Source organism: Pezoporus wallicus, unplaced genomic scaffold, assembly GCF_028554395.1.
Source record: "Pezoporus wallicus isolate ANWC-B61680 ecotype Strahan unplaced genomic scaffold, APGP_CSIRO_Pwel_v1 contig_3952, whole genome shotgun sequence".
NCBI classification, from domain to species: Eukaryota; Metazoa; Chordata; class Aves; order Psittaciformes; family Psittacidae; genus Pezoporus; species Pezoporus wallicus.
Genome location: NW_026635034.1, coordinates 3632886 through 3656853, shown reverse-complemented (window position 1 = coordinate 3656853; position 23968 = coordinate 3632886). Strand labels below are relative to the sequence as shown.

At 42.2% G+C, this 23968-nt stretch overlaps 1 protein-coding gene and 1 long non-coding RNA gene across 3 annotated transcripts in view; one reads left to right on the top strand and one right to left on the bottom strand.

The window, feature by feature from the left end:
• Positions 1-12494, top strand: part of LOC130606099 (uncharacterized) — a 38298-nt gene extending 25804 nt beyond the window's left edge. Inside the window, exon 3 of the long non-coding RNA XR_008973864.1 lies at positions 12423-12494. This is a non-coding gene — a long non-coding RNA (uncharacterized LOC130606099). The remainder of the gene's footprint in view (positions 1-12422) is intronic.
• The window catches only part of AGBL1 (AGBL carboxypeptidase 1), a 284698-nt gene that overhangs the window by 13433 nt on the left and 247297 nt on the right, over positions 1-23968 (bottom strand). The window lies entirely within an intron of this gene.

The following is a 23968-nucleotide window of genomic DNA, read 5'->3' as shown; positions in this document are numbered from 1 at the left end:
GATCGTGAGTTGTTTTGGCTCATGAATTGTCCCCCAGGGCATTGAAAAAGCACACAAAATAGTATTTGCTAGTCCAAACAGCAGAAATCTGAGTGCTGGAATACACAAACACACTTTACAGAGCGGAACCATTTGGGAAGGTTGTATTAATGAATGTAGGTTGCTGACTGCTGTGCACTTTTCCTTCTCCATCACATCATGATGGTATGATTTTCTGTATAGAGCTTTTTGCTGCACCAGCTTTACACAGGTACCTCCATGATAACATCTCTAGTGTCAGTAACACACAATCCCTTATAAAAGCACAGTGTGCTGCTGAAGAATCCAGGGCCCTGGAATGGTGGAGGACGGTTGAGCGGCTGTAGCCATATCAGACTGCTGCCGACTTTGCCCTGAGCTTGCCAGGCCTACATTGGACTTTCTCCTTTTCTGCACAGCCAACCTGCAGATAAACTGTGTCAGACTTAATGGTGCGTGATACAGGCAATTCAGTATCAAGGAGCACAAAAAAGCATCTCTGAGGCTAGATGGGTTATCAGCTCAGCTCAAAAAGCAGCCTATCAAGAGGCACTGCCAAGGAGATTTCAGAAATCTATAATTTAGATATTACTGCAAGCCTAAAACTTTGTTTGAAAACTTCATACTCCTCTCAAGCAGACTAGCAAAGCCCAGAAGGATTAAACCAGCTATCAGTTCACATGAGAAAGTAATACACTCTGTATATGAAGTGCTGTACACATGAAAGGTACAGGAAGAATGGCAACATTATCCTGCAGAGAATCAAAGCTGTTATTACGCAGCAGTTTTCTCAGGGCTATTACACTCCATTGCTTACTCACCAATCAGCTTCTCTTTCTGGGCTTCCCAACAATATGAATCACTTCTAAATAACAATGCATTTAACTTTACATACAAGCTTTGCAGCCTGAAACACCCCATACTGCGTTTTGAGAAGGGAAGCGGTCTGATGATTTGTCAGGAAAAGGTCTGCTGATGTGCACGGAGCTGCAACAGCATGTCCCAGCTGAGCTGCTGAAATCCTGAACAGCATCATTCACCGCTAATTCTGCGCCATTCCCGAGGCAGGGAACAACACTGCTTTAAATCTTGTTGGGTTTAGAACAGAAAGCAAAGAATTCTAAATTCAGTGAGCAGCCAGTGCAACAATTTTAAGAAATAAAAGACATAAGATGCATGCCCTGTGTCAAAACTTGGCAAAAGTGCAAGGCCTGGATCCCTAATTCTTCATACTCAGAGTATTCCTTTGTTTGCCAGTAAGGATTACTGTTCTATGACAAATCATTTTATGTTAATTACAACAGCAGGGAAAGCCTGTGGCATTCTGATGTCACTTACTCCACCGATGGGCACTATGGCAAGGCTTGGTACAAGGTGCAGGCACTCCTGGGAGAGTGGTGCCTGCTTGTGTGGTTCTGGGAAAGCAGGGAGCTTGGCAAGTGGCAGAGTAAGGTCAGAGAGCCTGTATACACTGATCCAGAGCATCCCTTAGGCAGCCTTTTTCACCCATGTTCCTAGCAACAGGTCTCAGTGAAAGACAGATCCTGCTGTTTGCCCTTCTCTGACACACATGTACTTACTGTAATGGTCTCCTGTGAGTTTGGGAGGAAAATGCCCAGAATTAGGTAAAAGCCCATACAATTAGGCTTTTTAGTCATATTAGTCATATTAACCTAAGCTGCTCAGGGGGAATTCATTAAGCAAAATGGATAAATTATCTGTCTAAAGATCTGCGATGAGTAGCAAAGCCAGGCACGACAAACTGACAGCTCTAGCTGCAGAGATGCTTCCTTCCACCTTCTCATGCTGTTCTAGACATTTCCAGTGCAATAGAAGTCTGCAGGGAGACAATCAAGGAAGAAGATTTCCTGAGCTTTCTATTCCCTTGCTGCTTTTAAGGTCTGCCCCCTCAGAAGCTTGGCATACCCCTCTCCCACACTACTCCCTATAGTCAAGAAATGCTTAACATTTCACTTCTTACAGAGGGTATCCTTTGAAATGGATTAACCTAACACGCCTTAAACTCAGACCTATCAATTTCCTCTGTTGGAGGCTTTGGATTTAGATATCTTTGCTGTACTGGAAAATATCCACTGATAACAAGCAATTATTATTACAAGATATATCCTTAGAGACAAAAACTGGCTGCTAGGGAAGATTGAAATCAAGGGGAGAGGGAAAAACCAAAAATACTATTCTCACTTAACCTGACAGGGTTTTAATCACTTTCCCAGCATGTCATAGCGAAGAGCCCTTGGACAACTTCCTGAGCAAGACTCAATCGACACCTACCACATAAAGCACTTGATTCTCTCACAACAACATTAAGCATCATTATTGAAAATGGATGATAGAGTTCAATGCTAATTTCAAATTTAATTCGGTGTTTGAAGCCATTAAAAATATATATAATCTCCTCTTCTCCCCATGAGCTAACATTTGGGCCCTGAAGGCAGCATCCACAGCAGCCTGAAAGACAGTTTGTAGAGTTAATTTCTGTGTGACTTTATGGGTATGAATTAGATTGAATGATTCATAAAACATACACCTAACATAATGCCTATGACAGCAAGAATTTAAATCAAACAGTTTGTGTTTAGGACTGTTTTAAAGCGCTAACTGTAGTGGGGAGGAGTTGCTGCAGGAGAAGAGCAGAGGTTAATGTGCTTGCCTTTCCATCACTGTGGACCTGCATGTTTGAGTTGCAAAGGGAATGAATTTAGCAAACCAACTCTGGCATATGTCAGAATGACTTTGAGGTGCATCATAAACTCTCGGAGGGTTCAGAGCACAGGCAGCCTGTGCTGGACAAGCAACACTAGCAGTAGCCTGGAAGACGCTTACCTGTGCCCCAAGGAGCTTGTCAATGACAGTGTGATAACACGTGCTAAGCAGAGACCCGTAGCCACAAAATGAGCATCTCTGACGTGGGGCTAAGCAATCAACAGCAGGAGAGATTGTGCTGAAGCACAGGGTAGAAAGGTGGTTATGGAGGGGAGCAAAACAGTCACTGATACAGAAGTCTGTTCAGTGGGAATACTGAAAACTGAGGTTTTCAGTATTGAGGGTGGAAAGATAAGGTATGAAAATGCATTCACTCCTCAGATGCCCCGTACTCCAGCAGTCCTCAGGACTACTGACCACAGCAACCACAGCAGGATCTGCCTTCCTGGAATGGCTCTCAATTTGGGCAGCATCTGCCAGGTATATGAGTAATCCTAACAGCCTCAGCAGGAATAGGTGTCCATGTAGATGGCAACTAAAGCCTGTTGCAGGAGAACAAGATGCTCTGCACTGCTGCGACGACACTCAGTAGCAGCACTTTCAGCTGCTCACTAAGGTTAATAAGGTAGCTGAGGAGAGCTGGAAATGGAGGTCCCTATGGGGGTTTGGGATTGTAACAGCAGCACAGGATAGACAAGCCCATAAGGTGAGGCTTGGACCAGTACAAGACAGTGGTGAAAATTATATGAAACCTGTCATCCCTTGGTATGCCTGGATGCAAGATGAGAAGCTCATACTCAGGCTATGGCCTATTTCCAGTTCTGAAATCCAAACACCGTATTTTCCCGTTTAGTTTTTAACCAATGTTGCTTCAGCACTTAATTGTCTACCTGCTGGCCTGGCCTTTTCTGCCATGTTGCTGCCAGGCCATCAATGTGTCCATCAGGGTAAAACAAGCTTTGAATCAGGTGATAAATTGCTAGTTTTGCTGCAGCTGGTAACATCTCTTAAATGTTTAAACAGTACAATCGCACACACATCTAGTAGCTGCTTGGTTATGTTTATTTTGGATGAGGTGCTATGCCATTTCTTCAATGTGCATGTCAAATATTCATAGATGGCAGGCTACTGAGATATCTTTTGTAGTATTTATAGAATTTATTTATCAGCAGAATCAATCTTTATGTGCCTAGCTGCAGCACTACTTGCTCCCTTACCCATTTCTCCCAGACAGTGTCTGTCTATCTAATATCCCTCTTCCTGCAACATCTATCTATTCACAGTATGGCTGTACAAGGTATTTTCCCATGAGAACTCGCAGTATCCATCTCTTTAATTTTAACCATATATCCACTCCATCTAATGCTTGCCATCTATCCGAAGCACTTGCTGTATCACTCCACACCATCTCTTTATCTAGTCAGTGGTAGCTGTCTCTCCATAGTGCCTCTATGCCTTTCTCTCAGTCACACACAACACCAGAGTGTAACTATGGGTTTTGGAACACAACTATATTTTCCTATTTTTTTTGCCAAATTGGACTCACAAACCACTGATTAATTTATCTGTTTTGATGGAAAGGCTGGATGTGAGACATGAACTCTGGAAGGGTACAAGTACCTTTAAGTCAAAGATTCCTTCCCAGGCTTATTTGCTTCCCTGCTGTGTGTGAACTGTTCACTGCTGAGAGGGCAGGGAGCTGCACTAAGCTGCTGTTACCTGAGAAACTCATCTTCAGACAAAGAAGCTGCAGTGACTATTGCCTTGTTGTTCTCTCCTTTTCCATTTCCCATTCCCCTTTTCTCCTCTCATCTTTCCTCTTTTCCCTTCCCCCGTGCTCTGCATCCATTCTTCTAAGTTTGTTCCTTCCCTTCTTTTGTCCACTTGGCATTCTCAGGATGACATGTGAAAGTCCCTCCCTATTAAAAATTTACTGTCAATTAAATATTAACACGGGGGGGGAAATCCATTTGGCCTTGTGTGATTTACTGTGATCTGCAACACAAGTCCCAGCACAACAGGTTAAATAGATTTCACAGCATATTTACCCGCTTCACAGGGGTATGAAGGACTCAGTGACCCTCAGCTCTTAGAAAGCCCATAATGGGGGGAGATGTCCCCACCAAGAGCACCACTCTGAATGAGATGGAGGGACACTCTCAGGCCAGGAAAGGAAGGACAGTAAAAACTAAAACTTCTTCTTGCTTTTTTTTCTCCCTATTTTTCATTCATCCATATGAATCATGACAACAACAGTACAGAAGATGATCAGGTCACCTAGAAGTGATCAGAGTGCGTTAAAATGTCGGGAGCATCTGAAGGAAGGAAAGGCAGAAAAAAAACAACCCAAAAGAAAGCAAGCAACCAGAACAAACTGCGACAGGAAAAGAGGGAGGGGAAAGCTTCCATGTCTCTGGTTTTGGTTCCCTGAGCAAAGACCCCAGCAGTTCATAATTTTTCTTCAGGCAGGGCCAGCATGGTTCAATGAAATAATAAAATATGCAGTAATTAATGAACAGCTTCACAGTTTTATGGATAGATTTAACACTGTCCCTTCTTTATTGCTGCTAGAAAAAAAGGTTGAGACAGATGCAAAGTAAGGCAACATGAATTAACTGGTGTTGACGTGGAAGGAGCACATGATATTTTCACTGAAGTCAGCAAACTTGCTAACAGCTTATGGACTTCAGAGGCAAACCAGTTGTCACATGGAGAGTAAAGGGCAAAAGACCTTCTCCAAAACTGTCCAAGTGCAGAGACAAGAGATCCCTACATGGAAGCAAAAATATTTGGGTTGCAGAGGTAATTGTCAGCTCAGGCTGTAGCAGAAATATGAATTACCTGTTAAGGACTGGCCCTGTGATGGACTGGACACCACTCTTCTGGTATACCACAGGATTATCCTATCTGTCTTTGCAGAGGGTTGTAAGATTCCTCTAACAAATCTTTGGGATAATATCAGTATGTAGATATGTGCTGTGTATTTCAGAGGCAAGTGGAAATACTTGTTTGTTGCAATTCAAAGCAATGTGCAGGCAATAGGAAGAGAGACCCAAGTAGCAGACCAAAAAGAATGTTTAAATCCCTGCTCTTTTAGAAACTTTAATCACAGCCTGACCACCACTTTGCCATGTGTTTTTGGCAAATTGCTGTGCATATTTCCCCTTTCCCCATAGTCTGCCATGTCTGTTGACTACCAGCTACAACTACTAGTCTGTGCCTTAGTTTCTTCATGATGAAAGTGGGAATAGCTGTGCTCTCAGAAGTGGCTATCAGCCACATGATAGCTAACCCTTAAGGAAGAAGGTGAGAGGAGGAAATGCAGCCTTCAGATGAGAAGGAAAAAGAATAATTTATCATTCCCCTTTCCCATTCTGGTTAGGACTAGTTTAGTTTTTTAAACATGTAACACCCATGAAAAAGCTGAGTGCTATGGTAGTTAGAGTGGGGAAGGTTTTCATGCAGGAGCAAGCCATGAACGTATCAATAGATCCACAGGAGATGCCTGGTGTCAGTACTTGTCTCCTAAAGAAGTAAACTACTGCCATGGCCAGATTCATGGCAAGGAGCATAGGAAGAAGCAGCAGTGGAAGAGGGAAAATGGTGATTGATGATATCCAGGGTCAGCTGCACAAGAGGTTTTGCCCAAATGTCTCTCCTTATGTTCACCTAGATCATGGAGAGAAGACAAAATATGCACTGATTGGAACAGGATGTGGAGACACTCCAAAGGTAGATCAGAAAGAACAATCCATCTCGTCTGACTGGGCTATATAATTTACTCATTGTGAGCAGATGGGTTATGAGGTCTGCCATCAATGATGAATTATATTCATGATAAGTCATTCCCAGCTAATGAGGATCCATTATCATTAGCTGCTAAGGAAGAATAACGGCTTGCCAGGACTGAGTGGGGGTTTTACAATTTCCAGGGAGAAAATTCTGGGCTGGTAGCCACCTGGCAACTGAATTCTCAGGAAACTGAAAACTTTCCAAGATGGATACCTTCTGCTTACTTCAAGCTTTGGCTTTTAGTTTCCTTGGGCAAGCTCAGGAGAGGGAATGAAAGAGGTGGTGGAGGAGAAGGAAGCGAAGGAAAATAGTAGTAACCGTATCTGATAAGACTGTGATTAAATCAAGGTCTCAGTCTAATTACACTGCATTTAAATAAACTTTGCCTACTAAGTAATTGTAATTAAACTGCAATTAAACATGTATTTATATCACCATTTCCTCCCCTGCACAGCTGTCTGTTTCCACCTCCTGTTGTTGCTGTCTACCTGCCAAAACCTCTGAATATATCACAAGGGACATTACATTTCCTTGGACTTCCCAGAGGAGATATTGTGAGGGACATGGTCTGAGACTCCCCTTATGCTCCCCCAGTGCAATCACCTAGAAGAAGCTTCTGTATCCAAGTTGTGTGTGGAAAAAGAGGTATACAACTGATGCTGTGATAAACCAGATCTGAAGAAAAGGTTGTGAGGGGCAGTGATATGAACGAAGGGAAGCGGGTCTCTCTTTGCCAGGAGCTTGAAAAGGTACTTATTTCCCTCTTTTGAAATTACTTCACATTTGGGCTAGAAAGAAAGCTATTCTCCTTGCCTTCCACAGGCACCTTTGATACAAGTGTATTCTCTAAGCCCCCAGATCTCTTTCTCCTGCATCATGTTTCTGCTCGTCCATTGTTGTATACGGCATGGAGCAAGGGAGCTCACTTATATACATAGAACCTGCAGGTGAAAGTCCAGAGCTGGGAATACAACTCTTGTGCTCTGTTTAGGAGTATTCACTAACTCTCAACTGTGTCTCAGTTTCCTTTATTTGCAGCACCGAGCTACTCGTACATAACAACCCTACAGTTGGTCTTTAAAGCATACTGCAGTTCTGAACAATTGAGTCAGGGAAGTCTCCTACAGAAAAAGAGGAGGTTTCAGTTATTTGAAATGGAAACTAGCTCCTGAAGAATCTGAAGGAGTGAGGAAGGGAAAGGAATGCAGAGAGTAATGAAAGAAGGAATAAACAGCTAAAGGGAGAGTGATAAAAATGAGGAGGTGAACACATATCACGGTGCAAGGATGCCGGAGGCTAACAAAAGCAAACCAGTTTCCCTGCCCTACCTCCATCCTCACCAGAGATGATGGAAAACATCTCCACTTGAGCCTCTGCTATCACATAGCTCTAATTAAGGGACTGGAGAAATACCACCGTCACCCTCATCTGTTTGTGTTCAGTGGCTGAAGGGCCATCATGCATCTCCCTGACAGCTAGTCATTACAGCTTCATATGAGCACCTTCCTCACACCACAAGTATTGAGCCCTCTGTTAAACACCTCAAACAAGACCCTCGCTACCTTTCTATTATTCAAGGAAGGTGAGCCATGAAGCCCTTATCATGGGAAATCACTGATGGGAGGATAAGAGTATCTGATGAGAAGACTGAATGCTAGACATGCTGGCAGAATCCTAGACATGTTGCTTCAAAATATACACTGCAAAGCAGAAAATCCATATGTACACATGCAGAGTGCTCAGAAGTGCATGTGGGCACCATGTAATATAATAACAAAAAAATCCCTATTCATAGAATTATAGAATGGTTTGGGTTGGAAAGGACCTTAAGATCATCTAATTACAGACCCCCTGCCATGGGCAGGGACGCTTCACCCTAGACCATGCTGCCCTAGGCTCTCTCCACTCTGGCCTTGAACACTGCTTTATCCAAAAGTAGTTGAACAAATCTATTTGTTTGCTGGCAGTTTTGCTATGACTGCTGTGTTATACTCTGTATTCACTCCCTAGCTCCCTATCCTCCTTCAGACATTTCTCTGAACAGCTGGTCTCAGGAAGGTCCTTACAGCAGGTATTAGCAGAAAAGAACAGAACAGGCATCTTAAGCTTGATTTTCTGGGGTCACAGTAGTCAGCCTGATCTGGTCATGTCAAAGAATACAGATCCCCACTCTGTGACTCTCAGTTGCCTTCTGTACCTCTCTTTAACCTACAAACCTCAGTTCTACTTCCAGAAATAGGAGACAAAAGCAGTACTACTGGAGTGACATTTATCAGAGGAAGGATTGGACATTTCTTCCCCTGCAGACTCCAGAATCACTGTTTACTTATTGGGTGGCTCAGCGACATTGCTCACTCATAAACAAGCTGATCTAAATGATATCCTTGCTACAGCTTGAATTTCACTCTCTAAATCGAAGGGGTGAAACCCTCAAAGGCTCTCATCACTGACAGTTCACACACACAGCTCTGTGGCTTACATCCTTTTTAGTTAGGAACTGGTGAAAGAAATGCTGCCATTTTCAGGCATGTGAAATGCTGTCCTCACCCCCTTTGGCAACCTGCTTCCGACAGAGACATACCATTCAATCCATGGTTGCTTTCATTTTGATTCAGCTCAACTTAGAGGTGCAAAGGAGGCAAATGACCACCACAGGTCAAAGCCCAAACCTTCCCTTCCCTTCCCCTTAATGGCTCTGAGTGCCTCAGGCTTTTTGTTTTCACTTGTACTGAACTCAGTTCTGCCAGTAATTTTGTTCTGCTATTAGGCAGATGGAATAATGTGACCAATTATCAGCTCTGTGTGTATTCCCTGTCTTTCTATTTTAACGAAAATACATCTATTTGCAATCACTGATGGCCTACAACCTCTTACAAGATACCCAAGACAGAGATCTTTTAGAAATGACGCTTAGACAACAGTCTTCTGAACACTTGGGACCCAATGTCCAGCAGCATGGATGGAACTGCTTGTGCTAGTACAAGAGAAGAAATTCCTGTGCCTGTCACACATTCGTCAGCCATCAGATCCAGGCTGTGCACTGAAAGTACTGTGCGCACAACTACAGACTCATTCACTTCAAGAAATGAATACTCACAATGAATCCTCACTTTCACACTGGCTTTGGTTGACTTACTGGAATCAAAATGAGCAGATTAAAAATACCAATGAACACAGCATCCTTTCCCTTCTGCATTTGTTTGCACTGGAGTGCTGGACAGCAGCTAACAATAATGTTTCAGTGCAGGGTCTATTTTCTTCTCAATGGCCCACTAGACTGGTAATTTTTACACTCTCGAGCATGATCAACAACTATTGATAAGAATAAATGTTTTCGTTTTGACTTAGGCATGGAAGGAATACAGTTAATAGCAAACCTGAGATATTCTCCATGGAATCCCAGAGTAGAGGAGAGCTGTGAGGAGGAATGGGTAAAGCAGAACAGAAATCCTATGGGGGTAGAGGCAAAAGGCTATGAGACATTATCCTTCATTCAGCATGCAGATGAGTTTGCCAAGCAGGAAGCAAAATGGAGATAAGGTGTCTGACGCATCACATGTCATCTCTGCTGTCACTCACACACTTTAATTACCTTTAAATCAAGTGCAACAGCTTCCTCAGCTCTGAAATACTTGCCGTCTGTCTCCTTATACACATAATAAGGCCTGCAGGGAATTCAGAGACTATAGCCTTGCATGTCTCATTGCTCTGATCCTCAGGTTTCTTTTAGCATAAAATCAGCTGAAAAGCACTGAAAGTCACTACCTTATTTTCATAAATCCCTATACTACTTGCCAAACCCAGCTGAGTCAATGACTGGCCAAGATTGTGATTTGGATTCTCTTGCATTGAGTGTATTGGTATACTGCTGTTTCCATGTCATCATGTACTTGTTATGCTGCTTGTTACTCCAGGCCTATCTAGCCGAGGAAGCAGCCACAACAGAAAACTTGCAATATTTCTAATTAGTTGAGATTTCTAGGGATGGGCAAAGTCTTTTGGAAGGTGGGGAAAAAGAAGCCTCAAACTCCTGTCCCCTCGCTGGACTCCAGATTCCCTAGGGAAATAAAGGTCATGAAAACTGAGCTGAACTCTCTTCTTTTATTTCCCTATTGCTATCTCCAGTTCTTGGCCTTCAATTTGTAACTACTGTGGCTTCCCATCCCAAGAGACATGTACAAAATGAAGTACTAAACCATGGGAATGGTTTAGTGGTTTAGTGCAGTGGAATTAGTCTCAGGTAGTTTAGCCACTTAGAATTTGGCACCTAATGGCGGCTACCCATCAAATCAATGGAGGGAGATAACAGATACATTGTAATCACAGGTAAATAAAGTTAATTGGCTAATCACCTTTTAGCAGGGCCTTCATGAGCTACAGAAGAGACTTTGTAACCACCTCTGTTTAGACACAGAAATTCTGCAAACAAAGGACTACATTTCCCAAGCCATCATGCTGCAAAGGGACACCCCATTGGGATGTTTGAGCAAAGTTAAGTGAAGGGTATTGAAATGGTCGATGTATAAACTATTAAACCCACATATTCTTGCAAAGTTCAGCACCAGCGCTGTGTCCTGAATTTTGAATATAAGTCATTGAACTAGTGCAGGTTTAAAGCATACAAAAGATAAGCAGAAATAATTGTTTTGCTCAAGTATTTGCTTGCTTTTCTCTGGAAAGACAATGAATGTGATTTGAATTACACATGATGCAAAGTGAGAGCAGCACTGCTCCCAGAGAGCTTGCTGTAGAAGTGGCAATACAGCGTTATCCTGAAAATCTCAGCCTGTTATCAAATGATGGTCTTGCTAAGAAACATGATGTGTGGTTTGCTGGCTCAGTCTTGTAGGATATTTGTTGTCCCATATAGATATAAGGAGATGATTTGGTTGAGCAATCCTTGAGAAGGAGACCTGGGATGAACACAGTTTAAGTGGAAAGCGTGGGCTGGATTTTTGAGATAATTTTGTGAATAAATGAAACCAGAAAGCTGGCACCTGCTTGGGATGCATCTGAAAGTAAAGGGAAAGAAAAACATTGCAGGAGCTTACAACATAAAAATCCTATTCTTCAGTTTGATTCCCATCTTTGAGGCATCCACAGGAAATATATCTAACAGGAGGGATGTGAGAGGAAAGGCCAGGTGATTAGGGAATCTTTCCTACTACTGGTAGAAAAGAAAGCCCATTGGAATGTGTAGGTGTAAAAAGTTTGGGAAAATAATGTTTTTTTTTTTAAATTAAGAGAGCAGCAGCCCCATTGGCTCCTAATACTCTTGCTCGTCTCTACTGCACAAAATTCCAGCCTCTTCCAAAGCTAAATCTGGTTTAAAGCTCTCCTTATGTAAGTCTAGCCAGCTTCTTGGAAAAGATCCTCTTGCCCTACTTGGTCATTCTGTGCCCATCCCTGAAACCTAAATATGAAAAAGTGTGCTGGGTAAGGATGACGATGCATTCACAGTACTGTGAAAGAAGGTAAAGCATCCACAGCTCACATACTTGTTATAGCTATCTGGTACAACCATTTCTCTTAGGGAGCTTCTGATTATGTTTTACCCACATTAAAATAAACACTGCTGTAATGATAAACAACAAATGGTGAGCATGAAATACGACTGCTGACCTCACGTATGTACCACAATAGAGAGTAGAAGAGATTTCCACGAAGCATGGGGACAAATCAATAGCTCACTTCTGATGTGAAAAGCAGTCTGGTGTGGCTTGTAAGAACTTACTGAACGTATAGGCTAAATTCATCACCTGGCAGTGGCATACTAGGCAATGGTTCCGAAATGCTGTTGCCTAAGCATCAGCCCTGTACATGCCTACTGTGTGTATCAGATCCTCCGGTACGTGACTCGAATACTTCCCATCTCTCTCACTTCTCAGAAATGCTGAGCACAGCTTGTAAAATCAGCAGGAGCAAGGAGTGCTCAGCAAATCTGAAAACAATGCCACAGGTAGGTAAATATCTGAGGAGGGAATGAGCTGCCAAACATCTGCCCCTTGTCTCCTTCAAATAATTTGCTGCTTATTTGCAAACGTGCACGTGCTCTAAAGCTTGTTTATCTCTTCTCTGCTTGCTTGATGATTCTCCAAATCCTCCAGTGCCTTAGCTATGATTCATTTCTGAATAATTCCACGAAAGGCAAACAGCATGTTTCCAGTTCCATACATTTGTCTGATACTGCTGGGCACTTCATCATTTGGAGGCAATTTTTTCCTACTTGTCTCAATCTTCCCTTTTTCCCCCTTTCCTCCCTGTACATGTAGAACCACCGCCCCTACATTCTGACCCCTCAGAGGCTGCAAATCATTGTGAGTGTAGGAAAAGCTGAGCCCCAGCTTTGTGCTTGATGCATTTTGTTTAAGTTGCTCGTGCTGTTCCAACATCTGTCATATCCTCCACAGCAGTGTAATCAAACTGTCAGGGCTGAGTGAAGTTTTGCTGATCCAATCTGCTCCTTCTGTGATTCCTGTCAAAAGCATCAGGAGGTGGTAGATACAGTTGTGTGCTTTTTAAACAACAGATCTTTACTTTTGCACATTATAGGAACTGTTACTCTTTGTTTCTTTTAAGCTCACAAAACTCTCTTCGCTTGCAAAGCATGTTGGAGTGTGGTTGCAATAACCAACCATGCTGCACTTCCCAGACTCTGCTGCTTTCCTGTGACTCCCCAGTTTTACATCCTTTCTTCCCACATGAGATCAGAGCATGTAAATATCCCTCAATCTTGTCAGTATCTGTAATTCCACAACACATCTTGGAAGCACCTAGAAGTTCCTTTTGGATCCTGCACTATTGTTAATGAGGTGAGTAAGCCAAAGGGCTTTAGGGAAAGGGAAAGAGTCATTTTAATAAGTTCCCTTCTGGATACTGCACTGTGAGTTGCCAGATGAACATTATTCCCTGTTAATGTACCAGAAGGATCTAATACTAATTGATATTATTGATACTAATATCACTAATCACCTTGCCTAAAAGGATGGGATGTTCTTTCATCGTTTAAAAAGTATGTGCCTTTGATGTACCTTAATAACTGAAGGAATTAGGAATAAAATTATTCCATTTGTCCTCTGTTAATACGTAGCATATATTTTTAATCAGCTTTCCAGCAAGTTACGCCCTTTCACTTCTGACTAAAGCCTTAAACTCTTGCTATGAAATGGAAACTTATTTAATAAAAGGAACCTGAGTCTGAGGTGAAGAGTTTGTTTCTGCCTCATTTCTGCCTTGGCCTCATAGCCTATGGCTTTCCCATCAAGGCAGAAAGTCTTCTAATTACAGAAGAGCAACAATGGAAAATGGAACTTAGAATGCCACTGTGCCCTCTTCTCTGATATTTATATTGGCTGGTGACTCCTGCTGTGATGAAAAAGCAGGTTCAGAAACATCTTGATTCATTAAAGAGAAAAGGGTTTCGAAAAATAAAAATCCTAAGGTAACAGACTCTGTTTTCCTGATACACTTCCTGCTTTAAAAATCTCCATCTCCAAACCTAACTAAGCATGTTTAGCTTTCCATGATCTGACTTCACCCCCTTTCAAAGCATCCCAGCCAGGGACTGGATCATTATCCCTCAAAAAAAGAGGAAATCTGAAAGCCCTGGCAGAAAGGAAACAGCGCTACCTATAGGAAAGAGAAAAGATCATCTCCAACTTCCAGCTTGGATACTGAACTCAAATACGCACACATGCCTCAAGTAAAACCACAGACAAATAAAGTCTTTTCTTGAGTCCAAATGCTCAAAGTTCATAGCTCTGAAAATCCCACTTGGTACGTGGTGGTTGTCTCTGGGAGCTGCTCTTTCCCCTTTTATCTTTTCTGGCTTCTACCATGTCTGTTCTGTAGCCCAGCCTTTCCAGTTAAACTTCATCATGTGAATAAAATAGAACCTAAGAAGACAGTTTCCCAGGCAAATAGAGTGAAACGAATGGACACTCAGAGCATGCTTCTGCATAGATGTTTCATGTGGCCTAACACCTACTGTAAAATAAGGAAGGCGATAGAAAAGTGAATGGCAGTGTTTCCATCAGGTTGAAAGCTTAGCAGGTTGGCTCTACCTGGGAGAGCTGTTGCAGCTACTCATTACACACCTCACACTGTGTTAACAACTCAGTCTGACTCCATTTGATGTCAAAGTTTCTTTTGGATCACATCTGTGTGTTGCACGATGGGGTCCAATTGTGAGCTTTTTGGCAGCTCTGCAGAGTCCTAAGCATCCACTAATTTGAATTCTTTTCTGGGAGTACTTGTCTTTGGGGAACCTACTGCTTGCTCATCTCTGAATTCAAGAAACAGCACACAGAAAAAGAAAACTCAAGGACGACTTATAACAGAAGCTGCAAACAATGGTTTTGCGGGTCATGGGACCTCTCCTTATAAACAGAATCCATTAGACCAGCTGAAGTGGAAAAGTAGTGTAGGAAGAAACAGTTGAAGTCTCCAAGGAGTCATGTCTCTCTGAGGAACAGAACAGTATATTAACCATTTTGACTAAACCAACAGTTTTAGTTATCCCCAGCTGTTATCTGAAGTTAAACTTTTAGCAGTGCACCTATCTTGCACTGTAAAGGAAAGAGTTTGGAAAGTGAAGCAGAAAATGGGGAATTTTACCTGGCAAGGACTAGGAAATAAGTACCTTATAAACACCTTTTGGGGTTTTTTTTCCAGATTGGAAAATGAGGAAATTAAATGTGAGTTGGCCAATTAGCCCCCACAATCCCCAAAGGCAAGACAAGATCTTTTTGCAGGAAAGCCTTGAGGCAAAGCCAATTCAATTAGTTTCCACAGCAAAACTGTCAAGACCCAAAAAACTAGGTGGAATAATGAACTGATTAAAACATGTAATTGCAATTCAATGGAGGAAGCCATTAATCATGGAGATGGCAACGTTCTCTCATTTCCAGACTGTGCTCAGATGAGCTGCCAAAAAAAGGAATAAAGGGCTAATGAAAACTGGAAAAGGAGCATCCTGGATTGAACTACATAAATATGTGGTTCCATGGCTGAACTGAGGAAAAGAAAAAGCTTTCATAGACAGTAAGAGTGGCAAAAAAGGTATAGGCACTTCTGTTATTCTTAATTACTCAGCTCTCAGTGGTTAACAACCATACATTGGAAAAGCTCAGAGCCTGAGTGCCAGTGATGCATTGAAACACATTCAAACTCAAAGTCATTTCTTCCAACTTTAATTTCTTCTGTTTCTAATATTTTCTCCTCTTACTCTTTTCTCTTGCCTGCTCCTCTACTATAGGTGCTTTTGGTCTCATCTTCATAATGGTGACAAACTGCTTGCGATGTTCCCAAAGCAGTTAGCACTTGCAGTAAAGGGGTAGCCACTTTACCAACTGGCAGCTTCACAGAAATGTTTAGACACTACCAGCATCCATACCTTCTGCTGATTTCTCAGCTGTTTGCAGATGCTCTCATGGCACATGCTGCATTGCAAAGGGAACCAGAAAAAGGAACCTCACTTCTAGTCAAACAAAACCCGATTTTAATCAAAGGTAATATTTTAATCTAAGTTTTTGGAGATTAACTCCACAGCTCAGCTGGGTCTTCATGCCATGGCTTTTCATCCCAACTCCTTTCTCTCCTGATACCTCTTCAAGATTAAGCCATCATGATTAAGCTCAAGAGACAGCAAAATAAGTCACTGTCTCTTTTGTTAGCCTCAGTTTTTCCCTTTGCTGATTCCTCTGTATCCTTTCTCTAAAGGGAAGTGTTAGACTGGGGTTACCAATAAGCTACCGAAAGTGTGTGGAATGTGAGCATGTAGGATGATAAAGAGAAATGGGGTGGTGACAAAGAGGGTGAGAAGAGGTCTAAAAGGCCAATATTGTATCATGTGTGCACAGCATATAAACCTGAAGAGGGAATTAAATGCAAAGCATGTTGCTTTAGTTATGCCAAACCAGAATGGAAGTCAGCAGAAGAGATAAAAACTGGGCCTTGCTTTGTTTTCAGAGCTGATCTGCCAGCATGCAGTGTTTTCCAGGGGTTGGATACCATTTAACCCCAAAGTCAGTGAACCCCACACCTGTTGTAATTAACTATGCTACCACTAAGGGGCGCTTTTACCCACAAGGTTCAAACAGGGGACATGAAAACTGTCCTGCTGGGAAGAGGGAATGTGAAGAGGTAGGGCAAGAACGAGTGAAAGCTCCTCTTAGCCCAGCAGACACTTCCCCTGGAGAGCTCTGAAGAAGAAAAGCCTAATTAATTGTAGCACCATTGAAACTCTGCAAGGAAAAAGCCTGTTAAGTCATGAGCTCCATCCTTCAGACTGCAGTCCAATTCCCATTGAGCCAGCCAGTACAGTGCTCAGTGTCTCTAGTGATGAGTTTTCTGGAAACACTAACACACACAAGCAGTTGTGTATTGAATAGCAAAAGAGCTCAGATGAGTTTGGGAAGGAAAAAGCACGATTGCAGATCTTGTGGTCTGCAAGACCCTTCTCAATGACTGAGTCTTTGCTTCAAGCCTAAAATAGAAGACATAAGAAAAGTAGGTTGAAGAAGGAACAGGGAAAGTGGATTTTCACCTTCTCCTTGGCTCCACCTAAATACATTCTTCCCTCCAAATATTTGCTTCCAGTCAGAATGCTTCTCCAGATGTGAGAGCTTCGGAGGGTGGTTACAGGTAGACTTTCTGTCTCTCACAAATGATTGCAGAAGCAGAAATGCAGCTTACTGCAAACAAGCAAGACCTGAGCTGTTTGTAAAACTTCCATACTTTTGAACTCATTGGAGACATACCGAGCACCTCTGCCAACTGCTTCCCTTTAAATGTGAATGAATACAGCCTTGAATTAATGTGATGCTTTAATGGACTGGCTTGCTCCCTCTGCCCTCCCCCCCCTTATTTATTTATTCTGGAAGCCAGCTGGAACCTCCAACTCTTGCTCTTAGCATGTATAAATCCATTATTTATTTATTATTAACTTATTTTGCCACTAATGATCTGAGTGGAGGCTTGCCTGTCAGCTAACCCATGTCAAGGGAAGAAAAATACATGCCACAACTTGAAAGGCATCTTCTTGTAAGTCCTGGGAGCAACGTGGGAGTTTAGAAAAGGGATACTAGCTCCAGGGACACTTCAGAGGAATGGGGTTTTTTAGCATGAAGTGAGGGTGAATGTACTTCTTTGCCATGGGGAAATGAAAAGCTGCATTAAGTAATCCATACTCCGGACAATGTTTCCTGGAAGATCAGACAGGAGGCAAAACAAAAATAGGTTCACTAATTTCCATCCAGAAACAATCTTCCCAGCACTTGAATGAGTGGAAAACTCGCTGCCTTCAGGCTGCCTTGAGGTGGGATATTTTCAAGGTGCTCTCTGAATTCTTAGCCCTGTTATACTGACTAATACCAACAAGATTCTCAAAGTAAGCTCCCAGCAGCCTCCTATCCCACAAAACTCATCTGATCTTGCTTCCCTCACACAAGCCTACTTCAAGCCTTCATTTTTTCTGACTTTACAAGAGTAGGTGGGAGCAAGCTACTTTATGGTCATCAGGGCCAAGAGGATGCATACAGGATGACACACTTACACTGGAAATCCACTGTCCCTTTCACTTGGCAGAAACTCGTGCCTTGATCAGAAACTTTTTCTGGTCTCGCTATGGGAACAAGTTTCAAGATCAGAAGGGATGAAGTAAAAGGACATAGGTGGGGAGTATATACTGACACTAAAAGATAAAAGCACTGAGACAGATCTCTGGGGCTCTCAGACCATTTACACAGCCTGCACTATCTCAACTTCTCTATATCAGGGTCCTGGAAAAGCAAACAACTTAGAAGACAGCCAATGCCAAGATCCATTTTTGGAGTCTCCAAACACTGCTGCTGCTTTCCAGGTGACCTCACCAGTCTTTCTGAAATCTCTAACGCTCCTCTGGGTCCTGCAGAGATCGCACTGGGATATGTTTGTGCTGCTTTTCGCTTCTGCTTCCAAGACCTTGCCCATGTTTATTGATTTATGCTTTGTTCTGAAGGACTGCATTTCTGCTGAAGGTGACCCCATGTCTCCCTAGACTGGAGTGTTACTCCTTCGAGGTCATGCTCTAATGACTGCCTGGCTCCTGTAAAACATCACTCTCTGAACTGCTCCTGATGGATGCTTTGGCCAGGAGTTCTGCTTCAAACGCGGTTCGAAAATGAACACAGACTGATTGCCTTGATGAAGGGAAGCTGGGTTTATGTCAAAACTCTTTGTGTTCTAAAGGTCAACATATCAGCTTCTCCAACTGGCTTTCCTATGGCTCTAATTGCAAACCTTTTGCTCGATGTAATCAAACAAATATGCCTTGAAAAATCAGGAGTTGGTGGAAAATGGTTGCCTAGAGAATTAACATTAGGGAAATGCAACTTTCTGCCTTCAGATCACAAAAAGAAATCAAATTTTGTCTTTAGAAATCAAATGATCTTACCATTTCTCTGCTCTCCAGCTGCCTACTGGCTACTGATAGAGCTCTACTGGAGCCAAGATTTCAGAGAAAGCATTCCTACAGATAGACCCAGCAATTGATATTTGAACTCTTTATTAAGCTGTTAATTTTAAAATGTATTAAACATGAGAGTCACGTAATCTCTCTGTTCAGTATTTAAACCTGGGACAGGAACCAAAGTTTATTCATCTGTGTTGGAGATTGTCAGCCGTACTGCCCAGCAGACACCGCATCTCAAACACCACCATGTTACCATGTGCTGTATGTATACCCACACTTCATAGTGTTAACATCCTAATTCCCATTGCTGAAAACTTTTCAGACTAACTCAGACTTTCCCTTCATTCATGCAAGCCATTGCTGCTTGTGCTTCCACATTTGGAGAGTAAATATTTCCCCTTACCAAGCAATTTGGATTGTTCCCTGGAAGGTGTTTATAGACTTCGATCATATCCCTCCAAGTTCTATCTTTCCTAGACTACATAGCTTTAGTTCTTTACATGTCCTTCTGTTTCTCTAATCCCTCCAGGGCATGATATCACAAGTATTTTCTTCTAGCTTTTCCTATCTCTCAAAACTGTGGAGGGTGAGAATCACACACTATTATTAAGTGCTACAGAGAAAAGCAGAATAGCTAACAGTGCCCATGTTTTGGATTTTCTCAATAACAAAAAGCAAGGTAGTCCAGTGGTATAAAGCAGCACAGCCCTACGAACATGATGCAAACTGAACATGATGCAAACTGTCTGCTATATACCAGGAGAAGATCTGGTCATAAATACATCTTTATACACAGTCAGAATATTTCATCATATGTTTTGGTCAGGATTGGGGGGAATTCATAAAGAATGACATTGTCTTATTTATGAGTTACAGTAGAGAGGACAGACAGGACAACAGGAAAATCCAATCTAGATTTTTCTCCCAAACAAAAAATGCTTTGGAATATAATGGAGTTAGTGTGTTTGAATCACCATTTTCATAGAGTGACATAACAGTGCAAGGTAGGATTACAGTGTTTATATCAACACATGACTTTCTGAAGTGAGGTAGAACATCAAACTGCAATGCTGAGTCATGTATGCCATGATGAGTAACATCTGTGTGGTTGTTCACCCGATCAACAAGAAGATGAATCCATAAAAACAGTATTATTTCCCAAGTTTGCTGGCAGCCCCCCATGAAATGCCACCTCTGGCTGTGTACAGACTGCTAGGAGGAGGTCAGGACAGGCAGATATTTAGGAGGGATGGAGCTGGCATGAATCATCAGTTCCCAACAGGCATTGTCAAATGAAGTCCTTAGATCGTTTGTTTTTCTTCATAAAAGGAAACAGCAAAATTCCATCCGCTTCTATCATCAGAAATGTTTTCAGGATTTATTTCTATAGGCTAAAGAGTTGTTTGATCTCCAAACAAGATAAAATTTAATTATTTCCTACTTTTAATAACATCCATGCAGTGTCAGCATACTTTTTGCTTCTTTTGCATCAATTGATCAGATTCAGACTCTGCTCTGCAGGGACCACCAATGAGCTCCAGTGTCTTTGTAGCACCTTAAAGTTCACCAAAAGTGTCTCCCAAAGACCCATGATATCCGATCCAGGCGTCAATTTCCCAGCATGTCCCATAATGTCACTACACCTCTCTGCTTTCCTGAGAAATCACTCCCATTTTCCAGCAGCTCCTGAGGCTTTCAATACCAAACAAAACCCCAAATAGAAGAATATGAAAAAGAGACAAGACAGTGATAGAGATAAAATTCTCCCATTCTGTGTAAAAGTAGGTTTCATCCTCTGCTGAATAATGTGCTTAGGTTTAGTCACTGAAAAGGCCAAGCAGAAAGAGACACAGCGGAGGGCAGGGAAAGTAGATTGCATTATTCTACAGGGGGAATGAAGTAGTCCATTAGAAGGAAAATGAAAAGATTTGGGATGATGCGGGGTAGAAAGTAAAAGAGGGAGAGTAGATATATGAGAGCACACTGCAGATAATGTCTAGAAGGGCAATTACTTGTTCCCTTTCTCACTGCTCTTTCCCATAACACAAGACCTGGAGGGTAATTTGCAATTAAGGGCCACCCATTGAAACCAGACTAAAATGAAACACTATTTAGCATGTAATTAACCTGTGGAACTCACTCCCACATGGTACTCCATGGACAAAGAGCTCAGACAGCTCAGCCCAGGTAGGATTAGACACTACTAAGAAGAGGTAAGACAGCATTCCACCAGCTTGGATAAAAATAAAATACAAAGAATATCAATTCTCCTGCTTCAGGCCTAAGTTGTTCATTGTGATCAGCAGCAGGTAAAGCTCAGCAGGATGTGAAAGATGTGGTTCTGCCAATGAAAGCTTTAGTGCACTGCCCTTTCCCATGCACTTCTTGTCACTTATCTCAGATGCTTACATGGCTCCCACAGTTCCAATATGTGAGTTCATTACAATCAGTAACATATTCATCATCACAATAGCCTGAGAAGGTACAGAAGAGCTTTTCTCCCTATCATACAGACTGAGAACAAAGAGACTTAGGGACATGCTGGAGGTCACTCAGGAGAATGGAGCAGAGCACTGTATGGCGCAGAACACCTGTGCCATGCATCCATCCTGATCACTGGACCCTACAGCATCCCAGATCTAAGAGCCAGCTGGGAAAGGAGACAGCAGCTTCATTCCCACACCCCTCTCAGATGCCCCCGCACTAGAGCATACCCGCAGTTCAATTAAATAGCATCCCTAACAGGATGGACACAATCATTTGCATCAGCCAAACAGTGACCACTGTTTCAAGGACCCAGTCCTCAGGGGGAACCTCCCAGCAGGTTTCTCTGACCTTGTTCATATACTCAGCACTACCCCAGCAGTTGGTAAGTCCCTTTGGGATGTATTCCAGATGGCAGTGCTGGATGGCATAAGGTCTCTTAGCATGTAATGCTTCCCTCTTGCTGTGACTTATCCATACAGTTTTTAGCACATGTAGCTCACTTAGGGTCAGGCTGTGCAGCTGCTGCATGTTTTATTTACCTAAGCAGCCCCAACGAGTCCAAGGGGACTGTTCCCATGGGGTGCACAATCTGGCAGCCTTTTAAAATGACAGATGCACAGAAACTGTGACTTTCCCCCATGTGGAGATGGGTCACACATCTCCTTTTTCAAATGCCTGCACGTGTAATATACTTCTGTGTCACTTTTTATGTTATAATTGATTTTTAATATATATTGAACCAACGGAGTGATTTATCAGTCAATCTCTGATGATAAAAAAACTACAGCATTCCTTTAAAACTCTTATTCCCTTTTTTTATGTAAAGAAACCTTTTCTTTTCTTGGAGCAGTTTTGCCCTGAGACAGAAATGTAAAAGGTCCACCATGATCTTTCCTGGAGAAAAGAGTCCGCTTTGAAGCTGTGATACAATGAATGCACAGGTCATAAAGACACACTTAACCATGAAAGTTTTATTTCCTTCTCAAGTGATAAGCATGTAAGAAGGAAAGACTTTTTTTTGCTACCTTTGGCCCATTGTGGAACACTTGTTAATAAAAATGTTCCTTGATATTAATCTCCAACTGGTGTTTCACTTATCTTGAACTCTTAAATGTCACCAGCTTTCAACTGGTGCTGTGAAAAGACCTAACTTACATATCTATAAAAGGGAGAGCTCTATTTTAATCACCTCGTTCTTTCTTCCTCCCTGTCTTTTTCCCTTCCTTCCCTGCTTTCTTTCTCTATTTCACCAATGCATTTCTGCTCTGACTTTAATTTTTCATGCAAAAAAGGGCAAGAGGAGCAGCTATACATTATACAGAATTAAACTACTTTTAATTTGGCCATATCCCATTAAACTAAAACATTTTCTCTTAATCTGAGATAACACAATTTTTTTAAGCAATTTCAGGTTGTGATAGGTTCTTCTGCTTCACCAGGGCCACAGCCAACTTTTCTGAACTCGCTAGAGGATCCTGAACAGGTGAGGAAAGTGCTTCATCAGAAATGCAAAGACAGGGGATGGGAACGGAAAAGGGAATGCTCACAAAGATTAGGAATGAGAAGTTTTAATGTCATCTGTTCCAGCGCAACCTGCAGCTCTATTCTGAAATGTTACCATAAACAGAATAAAACCCCATTACTTAGACTGCATGTGCCTTGGCCATGAACACCATATAGCTTCATTGCACAGAGAATTTCTATGGGGTCTTCATTCCAAAAGCCAAGTAACACAGGGGATTAGGATAAGCTTCACGTAAGGGAAGCATCAAATCATCTAGAGTCCAGCTCAGGATGCTACCGACAATGCTCTGTAGGAAATTGCTTCATTAAGGGATCTTGTTACAAACCAGTAGATCAAAACTCTAATTGAGCACATTCCACAACTTACGTTGCAGGGAGATGGATGCAAGACATGCATCCACGCTACAGACTGCTTGATCATTGTCTTGATAAGGCACAAGAGATGCACAGCTGAGTCGTGCAGCTGGACAGATAGATTCAAGGATAATGATGACATTACTCCTTTGGGAAAGAAAGGGCTCAAAATTCATGCTCAGCAAGATGCCAGAAATTGTCAGTGCTCCACATTACTCCTTAACCTAAATGACCATTAGACTATTGACTCCAAAGTTCACGCTTTGAAAAAGTAATCTGATTCTTTAATAACGCATCCAGGTACAGCATCAGTGAGACAACGTATCATAAGAGGATAATTACATGGGTAGTTCTTGCCTTTCTAGTAGTATCTTATCCCTTAGATCTAAACAGCGGACACACTTTCTATAGCACTGCTCATCTGAGCATATCAAAGTACTTTATAGACGTTCATTATAAGTAATTACCAGCTGGCACTTGCGAATAATTTACAGGGTGGTAGAAGTGAAATTCTCACTTTGCTCTCACTTTGTTTCTCCACTCCACAGTTTTTACCCTTTCTCTTCTTCACCCTTCCCTCTTTCCCTGGCCATTGTGAATAAGGAATGTCATTCATTT